This window comes from Centroberyx gerrardi, chromosome 14 (assembly GCF_048128805.1).
Source record: "Centroberyx gerrardi isolate f3 chromosome 14, fCenGer3.hap1.cur.20231027, whole genome shotgun sequence".
Lineage (NCBI taxonomy): Eukaryota > Metazoa > Chordata > Actinopteri > Beryciformes > Berycidae > Centroberyx > Centroberyx gerrardi.
The window spans coordinates 9,167,913-9,187,184 of record NC_136010.1 but is presented as its reverse complement, the minus strand read 5'-3'; the positions used below and the strand labels follow the sequence as shown (position 1 = coordinate 9,187,184).

Below are 19,272 nucleotides of genomic sequence, written 5' to 3'. Positions count from 1 at the left end.
TACGCATGTGAAGAAAGTTCACCCAGCCAGTTTCATTTTCTCTTGTAAGAGTCAAAGTATATTTCTGTTCTAGGAGATGAAACCAGCACAACTCCCTGTCAGGCATTTTATTTTTTCCTCATCTGTGTTTTCTTGGTTGTTTGGTCCCTTGGTTTAATTACATGTTTTTGAATAAGCCTACATTTGGTACTGTAGAAATACAGGTATTGGGCTTTACCCACATAGGCATTGGCAATGTCATTAGGGTGCCTTGAATGGCCTAAGGGTTTGTTGCCAAGGGGACAAAGCAAACAAACTGTTGTGTTGGTCGTGTTGCCACACATGTAAAGGGAACAGGAGCAGTGCTAACACCTTTTCAGGTAGTTCTAATTAGTTTATATACACAGGTGCACTTCACAATAATATGGAAACATGCTGTATAAATCAACTGCAGGACAGACGAGGTAAAATTGTTATTACAGTAAAAGCAGTATCCTTTCAAAATATTTGAAATTGTCCTCAGCGATCAGCATTTGTATTAAAACAGAGCTATTGGACGTATTGTTTTTTGAGTTTTATTACACTGTTACGGTGAGATAACAATTTGTCATTCTCTGCATACTTTTTGGAGGACAAACTTGCCTCATTGTAATTGGATTACACCTCATACTTATGAGCTTCACTCTCCTAGCCACTTTACTTGTAAGATGTGTTTTGTGTGTGTTTTAAAACAAGACACATTTCACGTTCACCAGGAAAGTGTTTGACATCCCCATCGCATTTAGTTTGTTCTGTTTTGTGTGTACTGTACGTACGTACGTGTGTGTGTGTGTTTTCTCAGTTTGCATGCACTGTGCGGTGTCTTCCTTTATGCATGAGTGTGTGTGTTAATATTCCCCTTTGTAATTTTATTATTTGTACCATAGATAAATATAAGTATAACTTTTCTGAGTCATTACGGGCTCCCAGTGACATCGGTTAATCTTATCTGTCCTATATTTTACATGCTTTATTTTAAACACGTTATATAAACATCCAACAGATTGTAGGGATATTTTGGAGTAGGCTGTTATTTTTAGATTGTTGTCAGAATAGTTTAAAATATCAAAGGGATTCTCAGAAAAAATATTATATACAGAATAGTCCTTTTTTTTTGTCTTTTTACTTATTTGGAAAAAAATCTTTTCATTTCAAACATCACTGAATCCTGGTTTTGCTCCAGGCTCTTATTTTTAATGTTTGTAGTTGTCAGTTACATAGTCTCTCTGAACCTTATTTGAATCCCCTTAACAATTATTTGTTTTTTCTTGCTGCTCACCGCACTTGACACTATATTGGCTCCCCTGCTCTTTAACTTGCATATGGCAGAATTAATGAAAATAACATGCAATCTAAAGATGATGATGTTTCTTATTAAATATAACTCTCAGAGAATCTACAGTAGACCGCTGTGACCACAGAGCTGCACAAACAGATGCGAGAGAGACATGAGGGCTCGGTTATTATCTCTTTGGTTACTTTAGCTGTCCTGCATTATAGTTTAAAATAACAGCAAACAAGTACAACTGTTATCGTGACACACCCTAATTTCAAACTTTTCGTCAGCTCGGAAAATGTTTTTCTATCCTCTTATGAGTCATAATGTTGATTGCTTTCTCCCTCAGTGAGTTGTCTCATTAACCCTTTGTGGCCCTCTCCACCTTTTACGGCCTTCCACAAAACCAGGATGAAATGAGGGAGAAAAACAAGCCCAGGTCTGAAGGCCCTCAATAACCTTTTATCACAATTTAGCAATAACCTGAATCAATTTGATGTCTTAAGCAATAAAAAATGCTGTTGCTGTCCTATTTCTGCCGCTCCTTGGATGACAGTAAATTTACATTTTTTAATTAAACTAGCTGGAATTTTTATTAGGGGGCTGGGCTATGCTAATGGGAATGTTGTGTACAGCAGATTAACAGAGTTTTGAAATAAATTTAACAGGGAGACGTTTGGAGAAAAAAAAATGCGAGCCATTGTCTTTAACCTCTTTTATGCCGATTTCTCCTGGGGGATTCTTGGTATTTCTAAGGAGCCTTGTCAGGGAAGAGTGCTTCTCAGCAATGAGGTGATTAGTATCGCCTTGTCAACCGAGGAAAAACATTCACATTCTCAAAAATTTTTTTATACCTTGCTCAAGTGACACCTAAATATATGCTTTTCTTATCGCCAACATATGTATTTGAATGTGCTCACACAATTCAGACTACTTTCTTTGAGTTTCAATTCCTCATTTTCAAGTTCAAAGTAAATGTTTTACAGAAAAAAATGTCTGAATTCAGGGTTTCTTTTCTATAATTTTTTTAAAATAATGTAATTCATGTTGACATTTTTATTTCATTTATTTTCATCTCTATAAAAAAAACTGTACTTCATCACTGGATTCTTTTTCCTGTTCTGCCCAAATTATTTCATTTTCTATCTCCAAATTTAGTATTCTTTTTTTACGGCTACATCAGAGAACAATTATCGAAGCATTATAAAAAAAAAAAAGTGTCAAATACAGTAGTTAATCGCAATGTATATGTTTGTATAGTTTTATGGTCCGCTCTGAGTGTTTGATTGATGTTGCGCGAGGCTGTGTGTGTTATGCCTGGTTTTAGCAGAGTGGCAGGGAGAGACTGGGGAACATAGACAGCAGAGAGGGGGAGGGAGGTGTGTGTGTGTGTGTGTGTGTGTGTGTGTTGGGGGGTTGTGGGGGGTAGAAAGAAAGAGAGGGACAGCTGAGTCCTGATTGAGCATGTGCCCAGTCATCAGACACAAGCCACCCAACACCATAATTACCTTAACCCCCCTCCTTTTAATACCCAAATCACACCAACTGGCCTTTTTTACCGGCAGAAAGAAGAAACATCCGAGATCAAACGATCAAATAAACTCCAGATGCACGTGGGCTGCCATGCATCTTGCCGCAGTAGCCAAAGTGTTCAGGGCTACTTGATATGGGCCAGGAGCAAGGCAAGTGGCATCACCACCCCCTTTCTTCACTCCTGTGCACTCATGCAGTGGCCAGCACCTAATTAAAACCTCAAAGCTCCCCGTCACCAATCTGGAGTAATGGCCTAATTAATACTCGGTGAGGAAATACTCCAGAATAATAAACAGGTTGCACCTTGGGCCTTCATTGCCTTTATTATCTCAAATATACCAGGCCAAGTTTTTATTATCACAGATAATGCTTGTTTGTTAAGCTGCACTACTAAAAATAAGTAGAGAGAAAAAGGTAAAATACCATTTTAATAATACTGGCTAAAAAAATGATGGTAGTGATAATCACAAATTATGTAGTTAATCAGAAAAAAAATGCGTCATCATATATTATTTTTGTGGATGAACTTGTCAGCTTCTACATATTTCTTTCTAGTGTAACTACTTGGAATAAATAAAAAGATAGTCGGGAAGAAGTCCTGCATTTAAATCTTACAGCTGAATATGCCGTGTCATGGCATAGCCGTGTCTGTGTGCAGAGTCAAGAAGGAAGCTTCCAGTGATTTCTTTGCGTCTCCATTTCCTAATCTTACATATGAAATTATAATTTCATGCAAAGTAGGGGAGAAGAATAATCTCTGGTCGTTGATATGCCATATAAGAGGGAAAAAGAGGAAAATGAAGAGGTAATTAGCACAGTGGAAGACTTTGGCGCGTTTGTCTGAAAGCATGGGCTCCACTGGCCACGAATGAATTTGCATGCTTCGCTTATCGAAGCGCACTTATTAGGCCAGCTGAAAGAGAGATTAAGCCGGCACAAAATGTGGTGACTAATCCTTTTAAATGTGGCAGAGGGTCTTTAAGGTGTGAACCAGCCCATACGTAGGTTAGTGGAGGGATGGGTATGGAATGTGACAGAACCCGAAATTCCTACAACTGAATGCGCAAAAAAAAAAGAAAAGAAAAAGGAAGCAGCGGATGCAGGGTTAACTGTTTAATGACAAGGACAGTGATTGACACCGGTAATAAATTGATAGTTTATCTCCTGACCCTCTTATCTCTGGAACAAATAGAGCATGCTGGGTCAGACAGGGTTGAGATAATGACGGAAACACTTTGGGTGGTCCAAGATCATCGGCTTTTTTTTTCTTCTTTTTTTTAGCATGACTCAATCAATTTTGCCGTGTTTTGCGCATATAGAGCCAAAACTGTGAAGATAAAAAGGTACTGAGCTGCATCAAATCAGTCCCTTCACATGTTGTTTAGTGTAGAGCACGTCTCTCAGTTTCAGTTCTCAGTCAACTTTTCTTTGACAGGAATTCACAGCCTACCGCGCCGCCTCTGGCCTTCTTTCTGATAGGAGGCGGGAAAAAAAACCCAACACAAACAAACATGGACTTCTCTCTTTTTTCTGTCACCTTCACTGTGAGGGAGAAAATGTTTGCTCTGCCGAGTTACAGAGCCAATACCCCTGTCCTCGTCGGTAATTGACTGCAAACAGGAACGCAGTGACGTTTAAACACTGCCCTCCTCTCTCTCTCTCTCTCTCTCTCTCTCTCTCTCTCTCTCTCACACACACACACACACACACACACACACACACACACACATCTTCCACACAGTTCCCAACCCGGCACCCCTCAACCTCAGGTTCCCCTTATGCCGTGTGTTTTTTCATGTGACATTCTATTCACTTGGGTCAGTAGCAGGCAGCACCAGCAATAATTACTGTCTGTACATGATAAATCTGAAGCCCAGCTGTTCGTTTCTGTCACTGCCAACAGAGGCAGAAAGAGCGAGAGATAGAGAGAAGAGAAGGCAGAGAGAGAGAGAGAGAGAGAGAGAGAGAGAGAGAGAGAGAGAGAGAGAGAGGGGGAGAGCCCAGGAGTTTGCAGTTTGCTTGAATTTTTTTTTTTTTTTTTTTAAACTTGGTAACTTGATAGGATTACATGGTTCTAGGGCCCACACCTGTTAAGAGGCTGTTAGCAAAACAGTTGGCAGTCCCATAGCCAGAGCTTAGCCTTTTTTTTTTTCTCCCCCCTCTGCTGTCCATTCTATATCCCCTTTTGGGGATTTCTCCCCGCATGTATGAAGAGAGTGTGTTTCTTGCCTCAGCGAGGGGCGAGGAGGGGAGAGCGCTCCATGTGACACGAGCGAGCGGTGTGTGTTTGATGTTAGAGTGCACGCGTGTGTGTGTGTGTGTCTGTGTGTGTATATATATGTACGTGTGTGTGTGTGTGTGTGTGTGTGTGTGTGTGAGAGAGGCCGGGTCGGCTGACATCTCTTTTTTCCCTCCCTCTCCTGAGACACGTTGTCTGCCATCAGTTCTGCTTCCCTATCCGACCTCAGTCACTCCGGAGCCGCCCCCGGAACAATGTATATACAAGTAACACGACAGCAAACAAAGAAAGAATTCAATTTAGTTTGTTTTGCACAAGGGTGGGGGACAGGTGCTGGCGCGGTCGTAAAATTCTCAGATACAGGTTGAACCAGACGATTCAAGGATTTATTAAGGGTTAGGTTGGGAACTTTTCTGCATATTTTAGGAGTGCCACAGCACTGCTGTCAATTAGAAATACTTTTGGAAGGAGTGGAGTAATGAGTAATGCATAAAATTTGTAGCTTGTTTTCTCATGTTCAGCTATTATTGAAAGGAGGAAAAGTTCTGGATATTACCGTAACACAAGGCACTAACTGTATAGGTTATTATTTAAATTTTACATATTGTGTCTGAGGCAATTTATGTGGGTATTGGTGACAGTCGTCAGGCTTCAAAAGAAGATCACATTAGGTTGTTTTGTGCCTCAGCGCGACGTCTCCCACCGCCTTATTTGGCATTGAGCAGCAACTCAGCTCTTCAGCTTCGTCACTTTCTATGGGCCCTCAGCACCTGTTCCCTCTATTGTGCCGGAATTTTCTATATTTGGCAGGAAGTTGGACCCTCTCAATTGGTGTGTAGGTCACTGTTTCTAATAGCTGAGAGAGAGAAACGTCTAGAAACTGTATATTCTCCAACGTTATTTTTCCCTCTGCTATTTCTCAGCTGTCCAAAGACAATATTAGACAACGTGATTCAACTTGAGAAGACTACGAAACATTTCTCACCAGGCCTTCTAAATGTCACGTTGTCCCTCGCATGTTATTGACACGTTGCATTGCCGGAGCTTCAAATTATCTCCATTCTGAAGCACAGGAGAAATAGAAAAAAAAAAAGCAAAGTTAATAACTATCGCAGGCTAACTTTTAATTGTCCTGATATGTAATCGCTAAATGACAATAAAAAGGAGCAGGGCCACTTTAAGAGCTTTATCTCCTCTGCTCTGTGCCCAAAGTGTCATGTCCATAACGGCACCACCTGATCTACAGAGTAAAATAACCGCTAAGGCTTATTGTTTGGACAATATTGGAGACCTCCCCCCCCCCCCCCCCCCCCACCCCTTCCTGCTCCCCCCACTGCTTCTCTCCCCTCTCCCTTGATTCATTTCACCCACTGTCCTCGGCTGCTGGAAAATGGCGTTAATTTTTTTATTACCTGTTTGACTCTCCAGCCTTATTACTGTAGCCCCTTAATGTTCTCCGTAACCGTGGAAACCAGATGAATAAATGTCCGCCAAAGAAAATGAGATGATTAAACAGGTCACCCTTGCAAAACAAATTCGCTTGGTCGAGCGCAATTTGTGTACCAAGCGGCTGTCTTAACAGTTTGCTAACAAGGGGATTGTTTGCCAGGCTAACTGAGAGAGAAGGGGAAAGGAAAAAATAAAGATATCTGGAAAAACAGAGGGACACACGATTGAAGAGATAATCATATTTTAGATTACTGCGTTATATATCTCAGCTTGTTATTCCTCATGATATTGTGTGATCTGCACATACTTTAAAGTCCCACCTTTCTTTATTTTTGTATTTCTTAAACAGTTGAGAGATAATTTGGTTTGAGGAAATGTTCTTTTTCAGCGTATATATGATATATTTCACCACTAACATTTAGAAGTAGCAGCTCAAGTTTAAAGCAGCCATGCATATTATTGTCACAGGCATTTGGTCTGTGATCATCAGCAAGTGCAGTAGCAAATAGAATTTCCCTCATTTATGTGGCAACCAATCATTACTGCTAATTGTCCTTGAGGCCATCTGTATAGGATGGCTCGTCCTCTATTGGTGTTGGAACAGTACTGGTCATGGGTTTACACGCAAGTCCAATAATAATACTTAACTCCTACATAGTCAATGCAAAACGATTGATATTCACAACTACAGCAATAAACACAAAGGGCTTTTTTGCTGAAATGAAACGGTACACATCGTCAAGGAACAGTAGCCTGAATAGCATTCCGGTGTCAAAGTGTCACCAAGTTTCTTTCCCATGATGCCCCCCCCCCTCCCCGCCCCTCCTTTTCCCTGGATAGTGTTCTCATATGACTTCTTTTAAGCAAAGCTCTCTGACATCCATTTGAAACGTCTGGTGTTTTCATCTGGGAAAATAAGAGACTAGGCCGGGCAGATTTAGCCATGTAACGATAGGGCAAACACGCAGACTTGGATTAGAATCATGCCTGTGTTGCCATTGCGACCACAAATCATAAATGTCGGGGACACAGCGGTGGTGTTGTTTATGGAAGGATGCCACACTGCGCCACTCAAGGGTGTTGCCTGTTTGCATTGATGCACCACCACTACTTACCGCCTCTTGCTTTAAAACAACTTCCGCGTCCCACTCGGCCCAGCCATTTTGTCCCGTTACCGAAGCAGATCCCAAATGCTCACCGCAACCATGCCCTCAACTTTAAAATAAGGGGGGGTGTCGCTGAGAGCGGGGTGATGGCTTCTTTGAACCGTTTGTGGGACGGACGATGGTGAACTCGAGTTTTTTTTTCCGCCGGTTGAGGGATATTTCATCCCAATACAGGGACACCATAGCTCAAAACTGAAAAGCACTTATGCATTATTGATGTTTTAATTTGTGCAAATGCCCAAGTCTTTGTTAAGTGATTATAGTGCTAGGGAGATAACAGGGGAGGTACTTCTCTATGAAACAAGAGCTTGCTTGCTGGCCGCATTGGGAAGCCATTGGACTAAATCTAACCAGTCCACGCTTCTACCCAGCTCCGTGCGTCGGCAGAGCGAGAGAGAGAGAGAGAGGCGGGGTCGGGGGTGGGGTGGGAGGGAGCGAAGAGAGTTGACTCAAAAAATATCAACGTGTCTAAGATAAGAAAAAATTCAGCCGTTGATCTTTTGTCCTTATTTCAGCTACACCTCTCCCATTTATGATGTTGGGTTTATAGGTCTTTTACATCCCTTATCAAAAATTATTTGATGTAAATACAATGGAACTGACCTGAAAAGCCCCGTGTGTAAATACCGCTCATGGCACACTAGAAACTGACCTTGGGAGAAGAATGCAAAGTTATAATGCCCCACGCTTGCAAAACAAACCAATAAAATAATGCCCGTGGAAAGGAGGGAGTTTGGGTAAATATGAAAGAGAAGAGAAACTGTTTTTTTTTCCACGTGATGATTAACTCCGAACAAAGGTTATCAAGGATGACGTTTTTGTAACTCAGTAATTTATGTAATTGCCTTCTACAGATACCTTGCTAGATAAATTATGACGGGAAAAAAAAAGGGTGAAAACTTCCCCTATGAAAAAAAACACAGTGTGTTTACGCGACTATGAGATGAGCTAAAAAGATTTAGTTCCAGATCTTGGATGATCCAGTCTCCAATTGCGTCTCAGATCATTGTCACCGGTGCGTAGAAACCTGCGTTCTGTGTGTGAAGGCTGTGGGATTAGCTGGGAGTTAGTGAGGTTTCCTCTATTGTGCCGTTTACTGTGTCTGTGATGGCTGTCCAAGCCCGGCCTCAGCCTCCCTGCTCCCACACCTGCAGCTGTTCACACAGCCTGCCCTCCTCCAGCACCTAACACATGTATAACCTGTAAATTATGCTGTATTCATTTAGCTCAGACTGCACTAATATGGGCTCTATCAATGTCAACCCATGAGATAAGTGTCGCAGGTTTGGCTTTGGTTTAGTATTAGTCATTCTCTTTTGTTCGTTGGCTTTATTCTTGCTTTATTCTTTGGGAAAATCTGCTTGAGTCTGGAACCAGGCTTTGCCTTCTGCTACAAGGTCCCTGGTGGAGGTAAAACATGAGAGCATGCGTGTGCACATATGCACAGACGTGTCTGCACGCGCACGCATGTACACACGCACACGCACACGCACACGCACACACACACACACACACACTACACACACACAGTAGGCTCACAGGCTTCCCCAAGCATTTACTGCTTTATTAAGCTGTCTCATGAACCCACTAGCAGAACATGAGAATACAGGAAAAAAAGAAAAGCCCATATTACTTAGATGATTTGATGTCATTTGTGGACTACAAAACGCTAGGCTTTATTGTGTGCACAGGGAAAGAGAGAGGGAGCAGGGAAAAAAAAGAAGTTGGCTCAGAAATTCAGAATTTCAATTAGCGTACGTAATCTGAACCTGCCGGCTTTGATAGAGGCTTTTTTTGACTAAGAATACAGCAGCACTTGTAAAACATTAATTAAGCAGGCTGTTTTTTTAAAGGGAACGGGTAAAGTGTGCTTTATGCAGTCCTTTTCACTGAACAAAAGGCAGTTACCGCACATAGAGGACCATTTCACCCAAACCAATTGGAGAAAAGCACAAAAGACAAAAAAAGACAAGCCATTGAGAGTAATGCTCCAAAGGAGATGATATCATATGAGAGCACGGCCTTTTGCTGAAGAATAGAAATGTATCCGTGCCTCAGTGAAACCCAAGCTTGGCACAGGAAAACGAGCCCCTATTTTAATGACTTTCTACCTGACAGATGACTTTAGACCGCCTTTTGGATCACATTGCTCTGACTTTGTCTCTTACATCACCAAACCATTGATTATTAATAGTTGATATGAATTGTTAATTGATAGGTAATATGAGTTATGACGGTAACATCCTCCGAGTCTGACATGGAAAAAGATGACTTTGTTGTTCTCGAGCTCGGTAGAAAATAGAACGTCTTGAAAGAGTCTTGAAGTGAGCTGCTTGTTTTCTGTGGCGATGGTTTGTGGCAAAGCCGTGGGATGTTTGTTTGTGCTGCATGGGGGCTTGAGCCCTCTTGGAATTTCAACTCATCTCTGGTTAGCCTGGCGAAATGATCCTGCAAGCTGAAATGCATACTCTGAACTAAACACTGGTTAGCATTTAAGGGAATTACAGTTCATTTACATGCTTTGGTCTTGTTTCCCATTACAGTGTCAAGATGAAAACTGGAGTTTGTTCCCAATAGATCATTTACCAAGTCCAGAAGCAGATTATGTCTAAAGTATAAAAAAGGAAGTACAATCACCATTATCTCATGAGCTTGAGGTTGTTTAAGGTGAAATATTCTCACCTACGATAGAAGAGGAGAGTAAAGTACAATAGTAGATTTTACGGCGAGTTTATCTTGAAACATATAGGAGGGAAAAAGAAAAAAAAAGAAAAAAGCTTTCTCTCACATTTGCGCGAGGTTGTTGTATATGCATTTTCCTCAGACAATTGTAAATCCTCTTGCAGTGGGTGATGAGTACACATACAGATGATGCATTAAAACTGCCATAACTCGCACACCCAGCAAAGCTAAAAATCAATTGGAATGGATAGTTAAGCTGGCTCCTAAAAATCAATGAGCAATTCATGTCCTTGATCACAGAGTGTCATTCCTCTCAATGTTAGAGGCTGATGAGGGCTGGACTCACATTCAGCACAGCCATACAGGAACATACAGACACACACATACACATTAACTGTACAGATACATTGTTAAGAAAAAACAAAGCATACAGGACAAGGATAAGTGTATTTATTTGGATTTAAAACTTATCTTGATAACTTTAAAACAGGTTTCAAACATGTTCCATGGCAATATCTGGTATAAGCTATACATGAGGCTATACATGAGGCTTTTACCTACATTCACTGAAACACTGGTAAATGAGGTCAGGCCATTTTATCAGGGCCAGTTGGTGAATACAGTATTGCGATCAAGCTATTGAAAATAGCAGGGAGTCAAATTTCAAGGCTCATGTTGTTGTTTTTAACCATGCAAAATGTTGCAATCAAACGACATGGCACACCAAGCCTGGAAAATAGAGATGACCTTATAGCCATTGCATGGTGGGGGCACGTACACACGCGCATGTGCACACACACACACACACACACACACACACAGTGGGCTTTCATGTAGGAAGGGTAAGGGGATAAGGTTGACCAAATTAAGAGGATGAAAATTCAGTGTTTCAAAATAGTAATTTTGCCCTTATTAATGCCATTAGTGTAACAGTCATAATGGATCAAATCAACGGATGACCGAAGCAACTCCTCTGTCTCTGCGCTATGACGGGATCATGTCGGGAACAATTTGGGCATTTTGTGTTGATGAGTGAAGTTTCGAGTGCTGCAGTATCCTGCAAACCGCCTCTAAATGATGCCCATAGTCCCTTCCTTTATCTGATTTTCTCTCTCTCTCTCTCTCTCTCTCTCTCTCTCTGTCTCTTTGTCTCTCTCTCGTTCTGTCTTTCTACACATTTTTATTTCATTTCTTTTTATTTGATCAGACTCCTATGAACATTGAGTTCCTAATGCCACCGTTAGCGAAGTCCTTCATTTGGGCCAGCTATCAGTGGAAGTGACCCTTTCATTGGGATTTACTGTATTTTTAACCCAGATTTGGATAATGGCACTGGTCATTTTTCCTCCCGGGGCATTCACAGCTCTAAGGCCAATCTTGTCACTCGTACTTTGATTTCCCCATTACCAATTATATCCACACTGACCATTTCAGACTAGCGCCACAGCGGAAATTCTGTTTATACGACACAGTTCCTATCAAACTTCAAATCTTCATTTTTGCTCTCTGAACCATTTCGCCAAACTGTCTCCTAAACTGTTTGTCTGAAAGAGTTTGTGTGTTATTAGTTATGGCTTAGCAGTTGCTTGGCCTAAACAGGTGGGCATCTTTTATGGTCTGTTCCTCTGGTAACATTTGAAAAGGGTCATTCAGGCCCCTAGCTAAATGCCCCAGATTTGGGGAGAGGAGAGGGCCTTCGAACCAGTTGTCGCCTGTCAGGAGGAGCGGGGAGTCAGAAGGACCAGTGGAACAGTTGCTCGTCCCCTCGCCGAGGTGAGAAATTTCCCGGCAGCTGTCGCTCGGCCTCTCTCCCTCGTGTTTTTTTAGAGGGGTATTTTTTCCTCATTTCCAATAAAGCAGAAATGAGTGTTTGTGGCAACTGAGGGGGGGGTGGAGGGGGCAAATTCCAGTGCTGTGCCCTGTCACTCACAATGTCGCCCGTGTGTGTCCTCCTCTTGAAGGGTTACACGTCTCATCAGCCGCCAATCATGAGACACACGTGAGACGAGGCCTAAAGGCAGCGTCTTTTTTTTTCCTCTGATTCGGCTGCTTGAAAGGTCTCTGTGATTTTTTTTCTTTTCTTTAGCGTTTGGTGTCATAAGCCTCTCTTTTTCCTGTGTCGCCATGTGTAGCAGCAAAATGGTGTCTTTCATTTGCCTCTGTGCCGCCTCTCTCCTACTGCACTTCTCTCTCCCATTCCCTCTTTCTTTCCCTCTCTCCCTCACTCCCCCCTTTCTCCCCCCCCCTCAATCCATCTGCATCATGTCGATCTGTCAGACTGCCAGTGTCTGTTCCAATTAGATTCCACTTAATACACGTAACCTCGATTAACACGCAATCAAGCCCAGATAAATCACGTCCTTTAAGTCCCCCCCCCCTCCGCCTCTCCTGTGTTGCTTTGCATCACTCTGTTTTTCCCAACAAGCGTTCTTTGCCACAATGTTCGGTCACAATGTATAAAATCACACAGTGACAGCGTGAGCAGGTAGAGCTCAGCAAACGTGCTCAGAGGTGACATTTTGTTGCGGAGGCAGGTGCTTTTCACCTCCGCCCAAACGTTCTGTCCTACTATACTTCTCACTTCTGTTTCCAGTAATGCCGACTTCCCCTTGTGTTTCCAGCAGACTCTTGTTGGTGCCCTTCTCACCCCCGAAGAAGAAGGTGTCTTAATTACATCTTTGGTTAAAAAGCTACAAAAGACACCCTGGGCTTTCTCTACATTGCAGGAGGCTGTGTAGTCTATTGTCTCGGTGACCTTTTTAGCTAGCGGACAATTGGTTTGACTAGATTACAAATTAAGACACAGCACACGGCACTTAGAAAGCAAGTCTGTTAGAGAGCAGTTCTATTACCAGCAGCCTGTGAAAGCCACTGGGCCATACATTTTCAGAGTCATATAAATGGCCACAAAGTCAGGCATTCCACATTGTTACGTATCTATAAAATATAAAGTTACATTTACTTTAATGATATCTGCAATGCCATACTGCCTCTTTGCCAGTGGCAGAAAGGAAAAACACACAAAAGCTACTAGGCAGCTGAGGATTCGGGGCCGATTATAATTCTTTAACAAAGTTAATAATTCACACTGTTTATGCTAATAGGGGAAAAGGGGACTGTTGAATTACCAAACAGCGAAAACCCCTAAAAATACAAACTAAACCAAAACAACCCGGGGCAGTGAAAAAGCACACACAGCACTCTTGGGGTCTTCTTTTATTAATCGCGGCTAAAAGTGCTAACATTGACATGTTGAACAGATTAGCCTCTTTAATAACGGGGCGGGTCAACATGGCTACCGCTGCTGATCCATGAGGATATCCTGTCGGGAGGCAGCTAGCCTGTGTGTTTCATATCCTGACCCCTGCCTCAGTGGGCTAGCCCCCGTACTAACGATACACACAGGCCTCGGCCTCTGGGCTGGAATAGGCCGCTCTTTTCCTCTTATTACATACTGTAGTCCGTATCAGCTTTTTCACCATTTTTTGCAGCGGTTTGACCAACATTTAGGAAAGGTCCGCCGGTTTGTTGTTTGCTGTATTATAGCGGTGTCTCAGCTGAATGGTTACAGTATTTGTAGCCATGCTGTGTTCAAAGTGGAAGCTGTGGCAGTTAGAGATCTGGTTTTGTTTCACTCAGCGGCAGCTCGTGTCATACACGCTCAGGCTGCCGCTGTACAGCATTAATGGTTTTAAATATCTCAGTGCTAGTTGGAGTTGACAAGGCCTGCCGGTGTGCAGTGTGTAAATAGGGCTTGGATTTAAAATAAATTAAGCTATGAGAAAGGCTCACGTTGATCCATTTCTTATCTCCACTGCTGCCTTGTCAGCCCCAAGCCTTTTATGGGACTTTAGGAAAGATTACGTGGACAAGTAAAGGGACAAGCAGTACTAATTCACATTTTCTAGCATGTAAGAATAGGCTGTTTTTATTACTTGCTAATGAAGAATGTATATGTACGACTAGATGCTGTACTTGTTCAACTCCATAGAAACTGTTGATCTCTGCAAAACCAATTAAAAAGTTGTGCGTGTTTTATTTAATTAGTATTGGGTGCAAACAAAATGAGTATTGAATAGACACCCGATAGCCCTCTATCTCTCGTTCCTTTTTCCATTTATAAACTCCATCCACATCCACAACAATGTAGCACTGTCTCTTTAAAGGGGGTGACAGTTTTGACTATAAGTTGAGCTAATTTTTTTCTTTTTCCCAGAGAAAAAAAAAATGGGAATAACGCTGATGAGTTTTAACAGCTTCAGCCAGGCGATGGGCAAATATAATAAGTGTTTTCGTAGACGTCACCCATGATTATCTCATCTGGGCATTTTGGGTGAATGTAGTGGATTTAGAGGCTCGTCCCCCATTGTGCTGACATCACCCTTTAACAAACCAAATTAAATCATGGCTAAAATCATTTGAAACTCTCCCAGAGTCTGTCTCAAATGGCTAAACAATGAAAGTCTGGGAAAATTTAAAGGGAACGCTGTGTGCCGCCCCGCTCTGGGTGCATTTGTGTGTGTGTGTGTGTGTGTGTGTACGTGTGTGTGTGTTTAGTGGCGGGGGATGGGACGGGGTATACTGTGGAAATGGGGGCAAATTTACCCTCACGCTGAATAATTGGATGAGGGGAGCCAATATTTGACAATTTCTAGGCTGTCACAAGAGCATTTAGAGGACAGTGTTTTGACACAGTGCTTTGTTTGATGATTTGTTTTTTTGTTCCATTAAAAGTGAGTAAACATTTAAATTAACCTCATAACATACAGAAGTAAGTTATTATTTTTCCCTTCTCAGTACTTGCAATTTGTAATTATATTTGATCGTATGGATAAATCTTACCAGGCCTCCTCATGGAAAGTTCTGTGTAAGGAATATCTCAGGAGGCATATACATAAACAGGAGAGTCTTGATATAGCCATACTTTTATAGATAGAAAGTCAGACTAAAGGGCATGAGTGTTTTTAGCCCAGATGAAACAACTGTAAGGCCAAACGGTCAAAATGTCACCTGTATATTTCTATGCTATGTGACACTCCACCGTCACTGGAGACGCGCTTGCCATTCTGTATCATAAAATCATAAAAATCGTATTTTATAGATTTCCTTGTATGTGAAAAACATCATCTTTAGTGTAGGGATCACATTGCAGAACCAATTTCAGATTACTTTGCAAAAACTGATAGTTACAAAGTTGCTAATAGATTGTTGATGATGTCCCTAACTATGATTTATTCATTTATTAATTTATTTATTTATCCATTCCATTTTTTCAAAAGTGACGTATGCACTTGTGTTGTGCATTATCCCTAAGATGAGCTCTGCTAGCGCGGCTGGAACACACAGGTTAGTCAACTGTCCACTCTCACCGCTCGCGTGCCGTAGTCGGCCACCCGCGACCTTGTGAAATGAACAAGGGAGTAAGAGAGAGAGAGAGAAAGTGAGTGAGTGCGAGGAGCCAGTGAAGGAGTGGTGGCGAAGTGTGGAGGTGCACGGAGGTGGTGGTGGTGGTGGTGGTGGTGGGGGGGGGTTTGCTGTTAAAGGCCTCAACTCAGCCAACGTGGCCTGATGTGACAGGATTAGCTAAGCCCCGGTGAGCATGGCTGGTACTGTGAGCCTGTGGGTGAGTGTCTGTGTGTGTGTCTGCGTGTGTGTGTGTGTGTGTGTGTGTGTGTGCGTGTGCAGCAGCCACGCAGCCAGATAGGCAGGCAGCGTGCACAGCAGACTGGGGACCCAGAACTGCTGCTCGCCACCAGCCGAGCCAAGACAAGACAAGGGAGATCAACAGTGTGTCCGCCCATCGCTGCCAACAAGCCTAGCACTCATCCTCACCCTCCCTTCCACCAATGGGAGAGAGCCAGGCCAAGGAAGATATAGCCAAGGCAGGGGAGATACAGTCGGGGGAGACACAGTGGGGGACGGGTGGGCGGGCAGCTGGGGCTAAAGTGAACGCGAGTTGGAAAATGATCCTATTAAATTGAATTAAAGAGGCAGTCTTCATTTACCCCAAGAATGATGGATTTGGATAATTAACAGTGTTAATGGGGACTGGTTAAAGAGGGCAAGGGAAACTGGTGATTGCAGACACGGGGAAAAGGGGGACAGGTCAGACCTGCATTGTATTCAGCCCGACGGCCCAACGGGGACGGACGTTTTTTACGAGGCGCCGGCCCATGGTCACTTGCGGGGGATTGTTTTACAACGATTAAGCGTTCCCAGAGTGTGGCGCGCCATTAGGGAGGTGAAATGCTACAAATCTAACCCCGCTCACCTCTTTCTGTTTCAAGGTGCTCTTTTTTTTTTTTTTTCACCACTCTACCTTTATAAAAGAGCAGTGGCTGTAAGATGATCTGGTCAGTAAGCACACTACAGGAGACAACAGATCAAAGGCTGCTAGTGTTGTGTGGTTTTGAACTGGGCCGGCTGAGCAGCCTGCGTGTGAATAGGGAAATAAAAGCAAGAGGAGAGTGTCGGTGATGAGCGTGTAGGTTTAGTGTCGATACACTTTGTGGTAGTGTACTGCAGCAGTGAGTGCATTACACCAGTTTAATGCCCTCATCTCGGGACCTAGTTATGGAGTAGTGTGTGTATGTGTGTGTGTGTGTGTGTGTGTGTGGCGGTGTGCTTGTGTCTGTGTGCCTGTGTTTTCACTTTGGTCGTTGCACAAACCCTATCTGCATGTCCTTAATTCTTGATGATGTGCAGGCCTTAGGCAGTGTGTGTGATGGAGAGGATGCCTGCATGCCAAGTTGAAGTGATCGCGCGGCGGGGCATGGGCCCTCACCCCTCTGAAAAAATCCCGTTGCGTCGCTCATAGCGGCCGACCGGCGGTGGCGCGGCTCTAGTTTCCACAGCCATGCCGGGACTGGTGACACCCTGCCACAAAGGAGCCAGATTTATAGGGCGCTATGTGTCACCGGGTAATCTGTGGCTTGTCTATGGCTGCTGAAATAATAGCTAATCCTGCGGAAGAACTAGTTAGCTTCATTTACTTGGCCACTGCCTCAATTGAGCTAACTAATTCTGCTTATCCCTTATACTGCATGCAGTGTGTAGCATGTTGTGCGTTGTTTAAGGCTGAGGGGTTTTCTTTTGACACGGAGTTGTGGGTATAATCACTTTCTACGGTTGTAGTCGCACACTCAACTCTCCATTACTTTGCACGATGTGCACCTTAGCTTACCTGCTACCCTGATTAGGTAGAGGATGTCTTAAGTAAGGGGATCAAATAATTTTATGCTACTTTTCTCCTTTAAAAAAATTAACACCACAGTCGCGCGTGTGTGTAAGCGAGAGAGTGATAGAGTGTGTGGAAAAAAACAATCTCATCAAGCAGGAGGCCGTTTGCTTAGCAAGAGCTGACAGTCTTTGTGTATGTAAATGAAGAATTTAGACTAATGGAGTTGAACCATTTCTAATTTTGTGATGGCAAGAGGATTTTGATTGAAAGTAATTAAGCAAGCTAGCTGTAAAATTAATTAAAGCAAAAGGAGGGGGGGACTTTTATTGGATTGGATAGCGATATAGCTGCTGTCAGGCAGGGGGACAAATGGGGGTGACCTGGATTCTCTGCCCTCCCTCCTCCCACTCGGGACTTTTATGTCACTTTAATCTCCTTAGAGCGGCTGGTGTGCATTTGTTCGAAATAATCAAGGAAATATGGTCAGAAATTGTCAGCTTTCAGATCTAATTTACCTGACAGCCTCGCAAGTGTGTGTGCACGCGCAAGTGTGCATGTGACAGTGGCAGGTCTTTTTTTCCTTCCCCTCTCCTCAGCTTTGTGGAAAATGCTTTTGACAGTCTTGAAGCGTCTTGGTTGGTTGTCGGAGGGCGGGGGGAGACGAAGAACTTGGGTGGCTTTAAGATGGACGTTTCAATGAGGCGTGTTCGGCCCGGCTTAGCACCTCTGACACTGCAGTGTGCGCGCACACACACACCAACATGCTTAATTGCCTCTGTAACATACTCAGACTCCGTTTGGGCGCTGTACCAGCACTTTTCAGCCTCTGTTGTCTTCAGGTAGCCTAAACGAGCAGAAGCAGATTATAGCCATGACAAAGCCTGTTACAGCTACTTAACCGCTGACAAACAAGATTGACCAATCCTGTGCAAATAGAAATGGACCTTATTGTTATTTAGTATTAAAATATATAAAATCTACAATTATCATATTTGAACCAAATGTTGATTTTATCATATTCTTCACTAATATCCATTGAGTTAAGCTTATAATTGAACTGCTGTGATGTTGTTAAAAATATCACCCACCTGAGCAATTTGTCCTAAGCTAATAACTAGTCATAAAATAGCCCTACTAATGTCCTGTGACATCTATATGCCTGTGCGCTGTATGGGGTCCATATTAAAGGTCCACAGGGTTTCCCAGGATTCCACAGTGGATGAGATGCCACTTCCTCTTAAAGCTCTTTGTTGCTTGCTGGTGTTTGTGACATAGGGTCTCAGTGTGGCCCTCAATACCCCCTGAAGAGACACTTAATTAAGGCCTGGACCTAGACAACGCTGCCGGGACTCACACCCACCGCACCATGCTCTGCCCCTGCCGCCACCGCTCCCTTTCCACCGCTCTGCAGACGCCAGGGCCTCTGGGAAAGCGGAACGCTGGGGCTGCGCCACCAGCGGGGCCCCTAACGGGATTAGAAGCCCTCTGAAAATAGGACCTGAGCTCCAAAAGCCTCTCACCCAGCCTCATCTGCCCAAAGGATCCCCCCTCAATCCACCCCTAGCCCTCCGCCCGCCTCCTCCCCTATAGACAGCCCCACCCGAGCTCCATTTTATCAATTAATGTAATAAAAGGTGGAACAAAGAGCTTTCTTTCCCCCACTCTGTAATTAGAGGGGGAGATCTCCTGAGGACTGGCATTCCTTGGGCCCGAAAAACATGATTCTCAC

At 43.3% G+C, this 19,272-nt stretch overlaps 1 protein-coding gene across 2 annotated transcripts in view; it reads left to right on the top strand.

The window, feature by feature from the left end:
* Nucleotides 1-19,272, top strand: part of casz1 (castor zinc finger 1) — a 173,388-nt gene that overhangs the window by 94,844 nt on the left and 59,272 nt on the right. The gene's annotated exons all lie outside the window — the stretch shown is intronic.